Source organism: Nelumbo lutea, chromosome 6 (genome assembly GCF_056320005.1).
Source record: "Nelumbo lutea isolate HS-2025 chromosome 6, American lotus-T2T, whole genome shotgun sequence".
NCBI lineage: Eukaryota > Viridiplantae > Streptophyta > Magnoliopsida > Proteales > Nelumbonaceae > Nelumbo > Nelumbo lutea.
In genome coordinates this window covers 48,988,748-49,004,862 of record NC_142689.1, presented here as the reverse complement: position 1 = coordinate 49,004,862, position 16,115 = coordinate 48,988,748, and the positions used below count along the sequence as shown (strand labels likewise).

The 16,115-nt window shown below is 37.7% G+C and overlaps 1 long non-coding RNA gene across 1 annotated transcript; it reads right to left on the bottom strand.

Annotated features, from left to right (window-relative positions):
* Window positions 1–10,053: 10,053 nt before the first annotated feature.
* On the bottom strand, window positions 10,054–15,759 carry LOC148848846 (uncharacterized). Its single transcript, XR_016100485.1, has 3 exons — window positions 15,412–15,759; window positions 15,101–15,311; window positions 10,054–10,486 (listed from the first exon to the last, which is right to left on the bottom strand). It is a non-coding gene; the product is annotated as an uncharacterized LOC148848846 (long non-coding RNA).
* Between the last annotated feature and the right edge of the window lie 356 nt (window positions 15,760–16,115).

Below are 16,115 nucleotides of genomic sequence, written 5' to 3'. Positions count from 1 at the left end.
AAATTTGGACATACTGATTTGTACTCAAAAGGGAGATAGAAAGTTAAAAATCTGCCCAGGAAGAGGAAGAGAGAGATCGCACAAATGAACCAAAATTCAAAAGGAAAAAAAAAAAAACACGATATTCAAGCATCTAACAAGTCCCTAAAACTATCTCAAACATCAATTAATTGTTGCAAAATACAACCAACAATAGTTCTTTGTCTAATTAGGAAAAAAAAGGCTAAAAAAGGTATTATAACAGATTTATTAAATTTAGGCAAAGCACACCAATCTGAACCAACTCAGATTACAAAGAAAGAGAGTACTTGCCTATCAAAATAAAATTGAGAATCAAAAGCATTACCTGGTAATCTGATTCCATCATCACCAACAAGAATAATAGTCTCATTGGCCAGGCTCGACTCAATATTTAGGGCCAATGGTTGGGTTGGGCTCGTACTTGGTTTTGAATATGTTAGGGGTGGAGCTAGAAAATTTTCATGAAGGGGCCAAAACATAAGGTGGAATTTGGGGGTCTGGGGGGAATAAATATGGATGGTTAAAAGAGGAACACTCCATTGGGGTGGAGAGTGGGGGAGGGGAAATTTTAGGGGTGCAAGTCGGGTTGTCCCGAGTTAACAATTTACACTGTTTCGGGCTCAGGCTTCAGGTTGGACCTATTGAAATGTTAAAAAAATCCCAACCCTAACCCAGAAAAGTTGCACCCCTAGAAAACTTACATGGAATAGTGGGGATTTTTTGGCCATAGGGGGGCCATGGCTCCCCTGGGTCTCCCCTGCCTCCACCTCTGTTCTTTTGATATAAAGACAAAACCCAGCCTGAGCTTGGCCTAAATTATATAAATAATTTTTTTAACTTAATAAAACAATAGATGTTTATTAATGGCATCATTACAAATAATTAGATACTTAGCAACAATTACGAAAGAGGGATTTTTAGCAATTTTTTAATAAAAATAAATAAATAAAACTATTTAACTTAATAATATAAATATATAAATAATTATGCAATAAAATGAGAAACAAAGAATTAAAATTTCCTAGTCGTGCTTTGGGCTTTATATGAGGGCCGGCCTCAAGCTTAAGGTCTAGGCTTGATGGCCAGCCTAGGCTCAAACTTGGGCTTGAATATGTTTTGCTGATATGAAGGCAAAGACCGACTTGAACCTGGCATGGACCGTGAACCAGATTAATCCCAACTAAGACCTAACCTATAAATAAAAAAATTATGGAGAATAATTTATTTCATCTATTAAAACAAATAAATGACTAATTTAATTAAGTAAATAAATAAAATTTCAGTTATTATTGGGGCAAGACATGTATAAGGATCCAGAGAGAGAGAGAAATAATTTGTTAATAATATAATTTATTCATTAATTATATAATTTATGAAGCTAAATAATAAAATCTGTAGATAAAGATTTAATTCATATAGTAAAATAGAATGAAAGAAAATTTGTAAATAAAGATTATTTTTTTTATTAAGCTAAATAATAAAATCGGTAGATAACTAATTGCATTTTCTTTTTTTTTCGTGGGGTGAATAGAATGAAATTGAAATAGAGAAGGCTCATGTAAGAAAAAGAGTTAGGATTTAGGTCATTATTCTTTCATCTAATTGAGAAAATCAGAACTGGAAGAATATGACCTTTCTGTATCCATCAAATCGGCCGAACAATTGTCACTGGAAGTAGTTGCGGATATTTTTCTTTTTTAAGGGATCACAGATCTTTTTTACATACAGGTCTATATAACATAGAAAAGCAGGATGACCATGACGTGTACATGTGGGATGAACCTCATTGAATTTTATTTTTCCATTAGAAGGGGCTCGTACCTGTTCTGCAGTACCTCCTATGAATACTTCGCCGGTATGAAAAGTTCTTAATGTTAGTTGAGTCCCTGGTTCTCCGATAGATTGGCCCGCGATAATACCTACAGGTTCCCCCAATTCAACTAAGTCGCCACAAACCTTTTCCTTCTAAACAATTAAATGTTTGGTTACCACCAATCAGCATCAAGAAGCACCGGTGAGAAAATTCAACATACTGATTTGAACTCAAAAGGGAGCTAGAATGCTAAAAAGAAGCCCAGAGAGAGAGAGAGAGAGAGAGAGAGAGAGAAATCCAAGATTAAATCCAAGCATCTAACAAATCTCAAACCTCTATTAATTATGTGACAAGCTATCACACAACACAAGACCAACTTGTCCTATTTAACTTATTAAAATAAATAAATGAATAATTTAATTTAGTAAAATAAATTTCTTAAGATGCAAATAAGTAAAAGCATTTGGTTTACTTTCAAATTTTAAATAACTCTTTGCTAGTGTTAGTATGGATTAAAATTCTAGTACTTCAACAACACCAGCATGTGGGCACAAATTCATGACGGATTGCATTTTCTTGGTCTTTACAGGCTAACAACCAAGCTGAGCATATCTCCAATTGCATTCAATCTCATCCAAAAAATCACTTTGTTTCAATTGGTAATTTTTTGAGGAGTTAAGAGTAATGTGTCCAAAATTGATTTGTTAGAGAGATCTGATTAATGTTTTGAATAGGGTCTTTGAGCTAAAAATTCACGACTATTGGCAATCCTTTTCCTTCTAAACATTTAAATGACCAATGAAAATAAGAAGAACCGATGAGAAAAAAATCCAAGCATCTAACAAGTCCTTAAACTATCTCAAACCTCTATTAATTATTGCAAAATACAAGCAACAATTGTTCTTTATCTCACTAGGACAAAAAAAGACTTGGGAAAAGCACGTCAATGTAAACCAGCAAAGACTAAAATCACTAATCTCTAAAACAATTGAAACATTACCTGGTTACTTGATTCCATCATCACCAACAATATAGGTTGTCATTCCCACAGAAAGCCCAGCATTGTAAGATTAAACCTGTACATAATCATCAAAAAGGTATGGACCCAATACTGGCTCACTGCTGTTATATACACATTTGGGGTATTTTGGGGAGTTTGGGGTATCAGCAGAGGATGTGGGGCACCACCAGCCAAGCATAGTTAGCCAATGCAGAGTGTCTTCCATAAAGCGATGGTGCCCTTGTATGATGAGATGAAGGTAGGCATTGCAACCTTCAGTGAAACATTGGCAGGGACTGGGCATAGGGGAAAGGTACCCCTTCACAAGTGGATTAAGTTCTAGTACTCAAAAAGCAATAATAACAAGCACTTCACCCGGGGAGAGAGAGGAGAGAAATTGCACGATTGAACCACAACTCTAAAGGAAAATATAATAAAAACCACAAAATCCAAGCATTTAACAAGTCCCTAAAACTATCTTAAACCTCTATAATTTATTGCAAACTACCACAAACAATTGTTCTTAGTGTAACTAGGAAAAAAGACTAAAAGTTGTATTATAACTGAGTTAGAAAACTTAGGCAAAGCACATCATTCTGAACCAACTCAAACTAAAATCACTAATCTCTAGAACAACTGAAAAACAAAGAAAGAGAGCACTTGCCTATCAAAATAGAATTGAAACCAAAATCATTAACTGGTTACCTGATTCCATCATCACCAACAATATAGGCTGCCATTTTGGCAAAAAGCCTAGCATTATAAGATTAAAGGTGCACATAATCATCAAAAAGGTATGGACCCATTATTGGGTCATTGCTGTTATACACACAGTTTTTGCGCCTTTGGGGGAGTTTTGGATATCAGTAGAGGATGTGTCATCTCTGTTTTCAATGCACATGAGGGGCACCATCACCCAATAATAGTTAGCCAATGTAGAGTTTCCATAGAGTGATGGTGCCTTTGTATGATGAGATGAAAGTAGGCATTGCACCCTTCAGGGAAACATTGGCAAGGACTGGGCATAGGGGAAAGGTACTCACCCCTTCACAAGTGGGTTAAGCTTTTGCTTGTCCTCAAGCAAAGACCTCAACCATAAACTGATCATCCCCCCTTATTATTGCCATTTACCGGATGAATTCTATGATGAAAATACATTGAGTGGTTGGGAAACCTGTGTAGGTATTCTTATTCATTCCTCTGAATTGTCATTCTTATCACATACATAAGAGTCAAGGAAGGGGAGAATATGAAATTCTTCATGCCCCAACATTCACTTCCATTCAATATGTAAATCAGCTCATTGACTGCCAAATTTAACCCTTACTTTGAGCTTGGTCTCAAATCTGTCACTGCACCTCATTAAGTGTTCAACCAAATTTTGTCCCTTTGAACCTCAGCCGTCACCAAATTTTTTTTTCTTTCCCCCTTTTTTTTGGTGTGAGTGCATTTTATGCTCCATCTCACACGAGGTATTTGCTTCTTTCTTCTTTTTCTTTTCTTTTTTTTTTAGTGTGAGTGCATTTTATGCTCCATCTCACACGGGGTATTTGCTTCTTTCATCTTTTTCTTTTTTTTTTTTTTTGTGAGTGCATTTTATGCTCCATCTCACACGGCGTATTTACTTCTTTCTTCTTTTTCTTTTCTTTTTTTTTGGTGTGAGTGCATTTTATGCTCCATCTCACACTAGTCACAGGCTTGAGGCAAATAACAATACTCATATTCCAAGTTGCTAGTTTTACTATTCAGCTCGAAATAGCGGAGTTGGGACTAACTCATGTCATAAACCGCTAGTTTTACTATTCAGTTCATGCCAGCGGAGTCATTTGGACTGTCACTTTCTTTTTCTCTTTTTCAATTGTTGAACCTCATGCATTAGCAGTTTAGATGTGAACTAGCTCGAATGATTATCAATTATTCAATCAAGTGCATTGTACACATGAAGGTAGTTAGGGCTGGTCATGATGAAAGTCATATTCAACTTCCTTAACCTCATGAATTGTGATAAGTTTGGATCATTCACAAGAATAAAGTCTCCCACTTACAAAGATTTCCCTCACTCATTGTATTCCCTCTTGGAATTCACCTAATAAACAACAATAAATTGGAGGGGATTTTCAGTTTATTCAGCCTATCAATGCATGTATGTATGTGTCAGGATAAAGGTTGTTTTGAAGATGGTTTGCATTTTGAGGAAGTAAAGGTGGAGGTTGAGTGTGGACTTGGGTCGAAAGAGCAAACACGAATAGGAGGAGAAGGAACAGACGAATGGGATAAGGTGGGCAATAGCTATTAAAAACTCCAAATACCAGGAACTCCTATACATTAACTATAAAAAACAAAAAAAAAACAAAAGAGAAAGTATTTCAAAAAAATGGAAAAAACACAAGTAAGGTGGACAATGGCACTACAAAACTACCGCCACAGATTATATGCAGAAAGAACACTTTGAAGCAGTAGTCATTGAACTCATTTAACACCATATGAGGAGCTTAGAGAACAAAGGATTTTTTTTTTCAAGAGTAAATTTCATTAAAAAAGAAAACAAGGGATTACAATTAAAAGGTGATAAAACATCATCCGAAAGAAAAAACACTCCCACAACAGCAAACAGCAAAAGATATAAAAAAAAAAAAATTATAGCACAAATCCAGGGTCAACACACAAAACCAAACTAAAACCATATTCCAAGAACTAAACAAAGCAACACTAGCCCTGATCAAGATGAGAAAATCTCCAACCAACCCTCTTGAACACTTCAAACTACAGCATCCGCCTCCTGTAAAAACCAACAAATCAAACTTCCACAACTCCTCCCATCAATCGCACTTAGTCCTCCACATCTGAAATCCTGACCCTCTCCCTTATCCCATGCCTCTCCACCTTCCTTTGAGTGTTGCTCTTTCACTTCGCCTTTTCTTTTTCTCAAACTCTTTCAAAAGCCCTTCTAACAAAAGCCTCACCACCCAAAAAGAATAGGCCTATAGATTTACCAACTTCAATATCCCTCTCCACTAGTTTCCTTAAATCCGCTCAACTCTTTCTTTCACCTCAAGGACTCCAATCTTCTTCAACTCCCCAACTTCAGAACTGTCATGAATGTTAATTTGATCACTGGAGTTAATATCAATAAGAACCTTATGATTCATAGCTCTAGAACCAACCTTCCTTGAAAAAACTCTCTTATATTTATTGTTGGGTCCAGTCTCAACAAGTCCCTCTTTTAACCACGAAAAAACCTTAGTAACATGCACCAAATAAGATTTACCTAATTAGTTAATCCTCTTGAATCCGTTCCCAAATTGGCACCAATCCTTCCAGTTAACACTTCCTCAACTAGAAAACATTGTTGTTCCTTTGAAGAATAGCATTGCCCTCTATATCAAGACATCTGATCCCTTGATTGCATGTGCTATCATCCCTTGCCTGCTTCAGTAAAACCTCTACCACTAATACTGGATGATATTCCTAAGTACTTCATCCCTTTGCATCTTCTTGTTTTTAAAAACACTTTGCTTTTCTCTCTTGCCAAATGAATACTTCTGGTATAGAACACAATATATCACTTTGCCTTTTTTTGGATATCCCAAGAATTTACCAGCTATTTAAATCTTCCAAAGACCAGTTTTGGATAGCAATGATTTCAGACTTTTAAAGTCAATTAGAGAATCGAGGCAGCATGTATACTTACCATTCAATGAAGTCCTGTGTGCCAATATTAACTACTGTACATCCAATAGCCTTAGCAGAATCGAGGCATAGTGTACTTTCCCAAGGGTTCAGCACCCTCTTTGTATTGATTGCTCATTCATCAATGTCCCAGGGACTGCCACATTGATAAGTTTACTACATCAAAGAATATGCCTTCAGATTACAAAGCCCCAAAACCAAGAAAGAAAACCATCTCCAAATTCAAATTAAAGCAAAGGGATTAACAGGGAAATCACCATAGAAGAACGCCATCTTTTACAATCTCGAAGAGATCATTAGTGGAAGGATCTAGCGAATGATCTTTCTATGATATATGTAAAGGTGTACTATGTGTAACTCTATTTTATGTTGGCTAGTAGATGCTTTGATTCTGAGACAGAAAGAGTAATGGGCAAATAATCGTATTAGTATGTAATGCAGCAACTGTCACCAATTATCGCCCATAAATGTAGAATGTAATATAAAGTGGTGGTCTTTAGGATGTTTAGGATGTAGGACTGAATTGAAGGAAAATATTTCTGTTATGGGGGAGGGGGGACAGCTATATAGTGCGGTCAGAAGAGGTAAAAGGCCATGTTTCTTTCACTGTTCAAAGTAACATGATAAGCAATTTTTTTTTTTTTTTGATCAGCAACAGAAAAATTGAAATATCAATTTAGAATAGAAAGATACAACTAGAAGTTGTAAAAAAAACAGCAAACCCAAAAAGCCAGCCCAAATTTTCACATGAGCCCAAAACATGGGCTGTCTCTGAATTCCTTGTTTAGCTAGGCCATCTGCCATGCTGTTTGCAGATCTTCTAATCCATCTTATTTGGATTAGCATATCTCTAGAAAGCTGTTTAAAGTGCCTGAATTCATTCCTTATCTGCCAAATTACCCCTTCCTCGGTTTTGATCGGCAACATGCCCAGTTCAGATTTGCCGCATCATTGCGGCTAACCCTACTTCCTGCAGGCGTTGGTTGCGAATTGCTCGAGGGAGACGATGATAGACCATCGTTTTGGTCCATCATCTCCCCATCTCCTTTGGTCACATGCCTACTTAAAAGGGCGCGTCGCTTTTTAAGGTCTGGGTCCACCCGATTTAAAAAAGTTGGCCCATTCACTTGCCTAGACCCATTAGATCCTGATGGGCCTTGGCCCAACCCTCTATCCCTTTGCTAGTCACATGTTTACTTAAAACAACATGTGACTGGTTGACTAGCCTCGGTTCATTGGACCAGACTGAACCAGCTCACAGGACTGGCTTGAACCCTGAAACCTTGCTGACCTTTGTTCATTTTGTTTTGAAATTTGAACTGGAACAAGCCCGTCTCCATTTAATTCCCCTGTCACTAATTGAACATAGGACCTGCCATCCCTCAGCCCACCTTGCCATGTAGACTTTTCCAAGTGTTTAAATCATCCTCTTTTTTCTCTTTTTTTCTTGGGAACCTCAGTTTCCTTAACTTCTCTTGTAGAGACTACACTGCCTTGCAAACCACACAACCAAGCCTATTCTGTCTCTTCATCTTCCTCTCTTCTTCCCTCCTTCCATAGCTGGGCTTCAATGGAGGTAGCAAGCCAAACGGGGTAAACTAAACCATCTGAAACAACCTCTATATTCTTTGGAATATCACGGGGTTTAATACCACCTAACATCACTACAACTGAATGGAGATCACATTCAAACACACCATCCAATCATGCATCACAGACTACAACTATTGACTGTAACACTTCCTCCTTCCAGAGGTTGAAAAGTAACCCAAGCAATCTGACTATTACATTGTCCTCAATCACAAAACTTTTGGTATTGGAGAGAGGACACCATTTTGAGACTGTGGCAGCACCAACCTCTAAGTGAATAATTAAAGCTGAAATCTCTACTTCATATTCACCTAGATCTAACAAAGCTTTACAAGAGGCATAAGGAGTAATTACCATCGGCTTTCGTAGGTTTAATTCTCTAAGTATCGCCTGCGCAATACCTCTCCAATCCTTTGGTGAACTTGAGGTTTCCACCACAAATTTCTTCCCCCAGTTCTCCTTTTCTACTGATGCTACTAGTTTAGAACTTCTTTTTCCTTTTTCTACAATCAACTAGTTTCTGTCACTGGGTTCTTCCATTCTCTTTTGTATACCCCATTTCTTTTACTTCGCTACAGCCTCTACTTGTTTTGTTTTCAGCTGCTGAATAAAGTCACTCAGTTCCTGTGCCACTGCCTTCCAACCATTACCCCTTCTACTTTCTGGGAAGCAGACCACTTACTTCTTTCTTCCTCCAAAGAATTCCTGCAGAGTTATGTAACAACCTTTTGCATTCTTTTTGCATTCCAACTCATACCTCTTTCTTCCATCAAGGTTGAACTTTGTAAAGTTCATTTGTTTACCTTTAGAACTTGCTTCTAAACAAACTTCTGCATCCATTCGATCACTTCAAGACCTTCTAGCAATATTGTAGTTCTCTCTGCCTCCCAAATCTTCAAGCTCTGCTGGCCTCTGATTCTTACCTCTTCAAGAATGAAAACTTTTGCTTCAATCTTTATCTCTTTCCTCCATTTTGCAACTTCTACAAACCTGTTCTCTATCTCTCTTCTCTCACTCATTGGAATCGGCTGATTGAGAATATGGATACTATGTTGGTGGATTGAAAGTCAGAACAATAACTTCCTTGACTCCACCCCTTCTTTTCTTCTTCATACTCTTCTTTTATTTTAGAATTTTTTCACTAGCTTTTCTGGGTCTAGAACAGGGGCTCTGCCACCTACTTTTCACATTCATTTTCTTTTATTTTAGTATTCGTTCCCTATGTTTTGTTGATCTCAAATAGGGGCTCCACCCCCTTCAGTTCTTTTAAGTTCCAACTCCTAAGTTATAAGTTGTAACTCTAATAAATTGTTTTACCAACTTGAAGCAACATTGCAAGAAACACAAGCACAAAAGTGCAGAATACATAAATCCAAAAAAACTATTTCAGAATGGGTAGAAATCCATCAACTTATTATTTTTAAATTCCATCAACTAGGTGAGGGCTAGGTTCCTAGGTGCCCAGGCGCCCGGCCATGGTCACCTAGCCTTGCCTTGGCACCTTGGAAATAATGAGCAATAGTTCTTTTTCTTTACTTCTGTAAGTGCTTCCATGATGAAATCTAGTTCCTACTCAAACTTTGGTGGACAACAAGTTGTATCTTTGTTTATTCATATCTATTTTTCATCATTAGTCATCCAAATTACCTTCTGTCACACTGGAAAGTCCACTACTAGATATGGAAGTTGTAGCACCCCTACTTGTCTACCATAACTTTTAGTGAGGATTATGAATTATGCCATTCTAATGGGACCCTATGATTTCATGAAACATGCACTAATCTAGACCATGATTTGATGCTAGATGCATAACTAAAATCAATAGGCCTAGACATAAGCTGATAAATGCATATGTTAATGAAGTAACAAAAGTTAATTAAGCAAGCCAAAAGAGCCACTCTATGGCATTTGAATCATATCTACCTGATGAGCACGGCAAATGAGATCTAGATCATGTTTTTGAAGGAATTCAGTGACCTTGTCAGGGCGAGCAATATTCCATATATGATCCAAGTTCTTCAAGTCAGCAGATAATCCTCCATGCATGCAAAGGATCTTGTCATCAATAAGAGCAGCCACTGGCAGGCAGTTGAAGCAATCTGTAAATGTCTTCCAAAGGCGGACATTAAACCTTCTCTTGCACTCATCATAAAACCTATATATTCGGTTGATGGAAGCACACTCATGGTTGCCTCGAAGAAGGAAAAAGTTCTCTGGGTATTTAATTTTGTATGCAAGGAGAAGGCAAATGGTCTCTATGCTATGCTTACCACGGTCCACATAATCCCCAAGGAAGAGATAATTTGCAAAAGGTGGGAGTCCACCATATTCAAAAAGCCGAAGAAGATCAGAATACTGACCATGGATATCTCCTGCCAAAGAGTCAAGTAGTTCAATAATGGAAATTTCATTATTAAAGCAAATGAATGGAGCTACACTTTTACTCCACAGAAGATATTTGCAGTTTAACATTATTAAAGCAAATGAATGGAGCTACACTTTTACTCCACAGAAGATATTTGCAGTTTAACAGAAAATGTTGTAATTGAATTAGGGAACTTGGTAAATATGATAATTATCTTTATGCATTTGCATCAGCTGTGTAGACACATGGGTAGATGCCCAACAAAACAAACAACTTGCTCCTTCCAGTACTTAATAAAATTCAAAATATGGCTGCCTTTGCTCTGAGATACTCATTACTCAATCAAAATCCACAATCATTTTTCTCAAATATCAATCAAAACATTCATAAAAGCATGTAGATAATGGGAGTTGTCATTTTTGTATCTAAGATAACAGGCTTTGGAAAGGCAAACATATGTTGTTACCATGTGTTAGACAATATCTGTTATAAAATCTGATTAATCTTTAACACCTATGATGTGACACATAGGATGAAGTCAACAAAAAGATAAATGCTTAGATATGAATATTTGTCCTCTATTAGTTTTTTATTGGAGAAAAGCCAACCTGGCGGAGTCTCTAGATGAGATACTGATCCTGAACATTACAGGAGTTGGTCCATGAGGGTCCCCCATGTTTCATTGATCTCGACTTGTTCAACACTTGATTGTTATAAACATGTTCACCACATAATTTGGCTAAGGCAAACAACATCAGGGAAAGAAAGTTGGATGTGAGTGTGAATTCACATCCAGTTAGTCTTCTTGGCTCTATGTTCCCTGCTCTCCCAGGCCATTTGAATGACCATCACCAATCTTGTAGTTCTTTCCATTGGCCCTTTACTCCCAATCTTTTCTTCTCTCTTTTTCCCTTCCATCTCCCTTTATTCTCTTTTACTTTCTTCTAAATTTCATCATGGATCTTTCCATGCTACAAAATGGAGAAAATCTCATTTCAAATGAAGCTAAAACCTTTCCCTCCATCATATCTCTGACCCTAGTGACTCAATCTTTAAATGAGGGAGAGTAGTAGAGAAAAGTTTGAAAGAGACGTAATTACATGACATTCAGATTTTCTGCTCACAGGCATCTGATCTAATACATCTCCAAAACTATGGGATAAGTTCCTTGGAATCTTGGACAGAATAAGCATTTTTTATGGTAAAGAAAAATTCATTAAAACAAAATGAAGACACAAAAATAGGTTGTAAGGAATTACCCACAAAAGACAAGAGAACCAACAAGCATCCTAAACTCCCCACCATGACCAATCAAATAAGAACTTACATAGACTAATGGAGGTATGGCACACTTTGAAAACTATGACCCAAATATAAGAACCATTACAAACAAGAAAAAACAAGGATTCTCTCAGACCTCTATCCAAAAACCATACTCCAGCCATCAGAATCGCCCTCATTAGGTATCAAAAATGTGTCTCCAAATATGGTTACCAGTGTCAACTAAACTCCTACCCCATTCTTTTTTTTTATTTATTTTTTGATAATTAACTCCCACCCCATTCTTTTCAATTGACCCTCACATAGTGTTCTATTTCTAAAACTTCCCCCGATTTCTGCTCTCTTATTTCCCCATCTTCCAACTGTTCAGAAAACTCCCCTCCTAAATATAACACTCCCAAAACTTCCCTCATTTCAACTTGAGTTTCTTTACCAATGACTTTCTTCAGAATAAGCATTTTTCTAAGTGGTATATGATTATATTGCTATAAAGCAGGAAACTCCTACTTCATTTATTGTGGAGTATTGAGATATATACTCAGATGAATAAAACAAAGAACAGAATGTACACAAGACAGCTTGCATCAGAGAGAGAGAAAGAGAGATGGAATCCCAGTTACACTAGATTGCTTAGCTGTTACCCTTGGAATTGCTGAGTCCATCTTTGCCAGAAGCTCAGTCCTATGCATAACAACCTCTATGATGGAAGCTTTTGAGTCAAAGATCTGGCTGTAGCACTCTTTCCAGATAGCTTAAAAAAGAGCAAACGGTGTTACTTTATTTTAATTTTTGAGAAAGGATAACAAAAATTTGATTAAATAAAAGAGGTAGTACATGAGAAGATGTACATCAAAGAAAAAGACATACACAAGGTGATGAGGACCAAATTGCGTTGAGTCTCTGCTAGCAATGACAGCTCGAACAATGTGAACTAAGGTCATCAAGTAACAGGCAAGTTAGTACCAAGTTGCCAAAGAGAACCAGAGCTAGTGGGCAGAGAATCAGAGCCGAGAGCTTAGTAAAGTACGTGTATGTCCAATACATCCAAAGGTGATAAGCCTTATCCGCTCGTTGCTTACAAAGTACGCCCTCACAGAGTCATGGTGGCCCTTATCTGGTTCCTTGCAAAGCGGAAGGAGCCGAATTTAACATTGCCAGCTGGGCATCGTGTCCGCAAACTTTCCAGGGGCACTCAATGGTGCGAATGGATGAGGAGAGACATGCCCCATAGGCTGGATCCATTCTTAGGTAGGAGGCCGTTGAACAGAAACCCTTCTACAAAGGCCAATTTATAACCCTGGCAGGAATTTTTTGGTAAGGGAGGAAAAAGGAATGTGTATATTCCGATAGGTAGAAGGTTAGAACTTAGAAGGATGGGATGTTTTCTGAAAATCTTTATGAGCTTCCCAACTCTGCTGGGTAAGATAGATAAGGAATACATGCATGGGGGAACAGAAAAAAATAATAATGGGTCTCAAGAAACAAAGAATCCCATTCTCCACCAAACTCTCTCAATGTTTTTAAACAGTGGTATTAAGGGCTAAGGAGAGTTCCTATGGCGTCTAGGAGTCAGCATGGATTATTTCTTACATAGAAAGTATTGAAATGGGCTATAGTGGCCACTGCCATTAAGATAGCTGGTGCTCACTGCAGAGATCATCTGAGACCATTTGAAGCAAACAAAACTTTTTTCTTTCCAAATCCTGGTTTTGGCCTTCTAGAAGGGAAGTGCTAGTCATGGAGCTGAGAAATGCATTCTTTACCAAATAAATGCCTGGAAGTAACACGATTTTAAAGCCTTTCTTTCCAGATGCAATCAAGATGTAAATTGTTTGCTTCCCTTTCGACCAGAGGTTGTTAGAGATTTTCACTTGAATCAGGGAGCTATATAGAGGTATTGTAGGTGTTGGATAGAGCACATTGATGCTCTGTGACCTCAAGATGGATATGATTAGGGTGTCTGGCAACAAAGCTATATCAATTCCTCAGTCAACTAGATCAGTTCTGTTAAAAATTGTTATCACAAAATGCAATGCCCAATCATCTCTACTGAGACCAAAATTTTTTTTATATGACTGCTTAGACATGATCAAATTTAATCATGCCTCAACATATAAGCAAATGAGTCTAATCTCTTTGGTAAGATTATGCATGTTATAGATGACATGGTAAGACAGAAGGCATTTATACTAATGAGTTCTATTTGCAAATTTCAGGTGCAAATATAATTATCATTTCCATTTTCAGGATTTGACATTGGAGAACGTAATTTTGCTTTGTTATGGAGAACAAGAAAAGGAACCTCCTTCTAAAACCATTTCCAATAAGTTTCAGATTTATCCAATAAGTTTCAGATTTATCTCGACACGATGCATTGCAATGCTTTGAGAAATTGGTGCAAAACTGCATCAAATTACTTGCAGAAAATAATGGATTTTTAGCTCCTTTAAAGTGCTACAAGAAATGGTAAAGTGCAAAAGGCATCATCAGGCTGGCATACAGATACAAATGTGGACAACCAGAAGCAACACCAAAAAAACTTAAAAATTATTTTCATTTGAGTCATAAATCACGGCCATAAAATCTAATAGACCATTCAGGTGTTGAATGGTCTTTATATTCATTTATTTTAAAAGCCAATAGACCATTACTACTAATATAAACAGCAACAAAAGGTACTTGAGAAGTTGACAAACCATTACAAAGGCATATAACACAAAAGAATCTACCAAACAAAATATAAACAAAGGAAGGCATTTTTAAAATAGGTGCATGCCTTTTCAAAAGGGCAATGCCATGTACCCTATGTTTCAAATCCAGAACAATCATCCAACAAGCCAAATTCTCTGAAAACTGGACTCAACTTGATTCAGTTCAACAGAGACATATACCAATTATACTGGGTCAGCTACATTTATCATATCATAATTCCAGCCCATCCTAGGTCCCTCTGCCAAACCACGAGTCATCAGGTCATTTCTCAGTTTTCACAACCTCAACCCATAGCTTTTGGCATTCTCCTAGTACCTAGATGACCATCAGCTCGCATCAAATAACTCTTTATTGGTGCTCTAGATGGTTTTCGAGAACATCTCCTTATTGGTGACAGTTGCTGCATTACGTACTAATACGATTATATATCCATTACTCTGTCTCAGAATCAAAGCATCTACTGGCCAACATAAAATAGAGTTACACATAGGACACTTTACACATATCATAGAAAGATCATTCGCTATGATCTTTTACAATCTCAACCCAAAACCATAAACTGCATAAAAAAATGAATTCAAATTCAGTGTTTACGCATTCAAGCTGCAGATCCTATAATAGTACTCACCCGAAGGAAGACTTCAAAATCCTATACCTCCTCGTCCATGTCCCGATACGATTCGATCAAACACGCAGCCCTCTCTTCCTCAGTCAAAGACTCTCCATCGGTTTTCAGCTCTGACGTCCTGGAACTGTGGGATCTCCCTCGCCCGATCTCCCTCAGTCAAAGACTCTCCAACGGTTGTCACTCACCCGATCTCCCTCCTCATTGAGAGGAACTGCAGAAACCAGCCGCCAAATCAAGAAAATAGACAAAACATCGAAGAAACCCACAAACAAGAAAGCTACTTAGGTTTTAGGGTTTTGAGGATTACTCACATAGGAATTCAAGCTGCGAAGCTCCACCTGAGTGAACTGGCTCTGGAGCCATGGATCGCCATTCGCAGGTAAGTCTGAGGAAATCGAGTGGTTTTGTTCTCTGTTTTCTCTTTTCTAAGAAGCACGATATTGAGCTCTTCTCTGAATGGAAAACACCAACTCTTATATAGAAATTAATCGATGATCTCTTGCTCTCAGGTCGATTGATAAGGATTTAGACCGTTACAAAATCAATTTAAATGACAAGGTAAAGCGTATCAAAGATTGCAGAATAAATACCACGATTCTTACAATGGTATATTTAAAATTCTAACAGAATTAGTCATCGAGCGGTGGTGGCCTTCGGGAATTACCGTGTCCTTCACCTCCATCCAAAGTAGCCAGACAGATAAAAAAGGGAATAAGCAGCCAGATAGAAAAAGAGAACGGAGTGGGGAGAGGGAATTTTCAGAACGTCCGAAGCCTGTTCATTGGCCGGGATCGGGCTTGGGTAGTCCGAGATAGTGTAAAGTTGGGACCGAAGTCCGGATTGTGAGAGTCCACGTTTTATGCACTCGTGGGTTTATTGGATACGTGATCCCACCATTCAGAAGTGACCACATTGGCATTTCGACAAAAATACTAATATTAACGGGTGTTCAACCGTTAGCTGAACAAACCCGGTTTAACCACCCGCGAAAGGACAAAATTCGAAAACAGGGCTT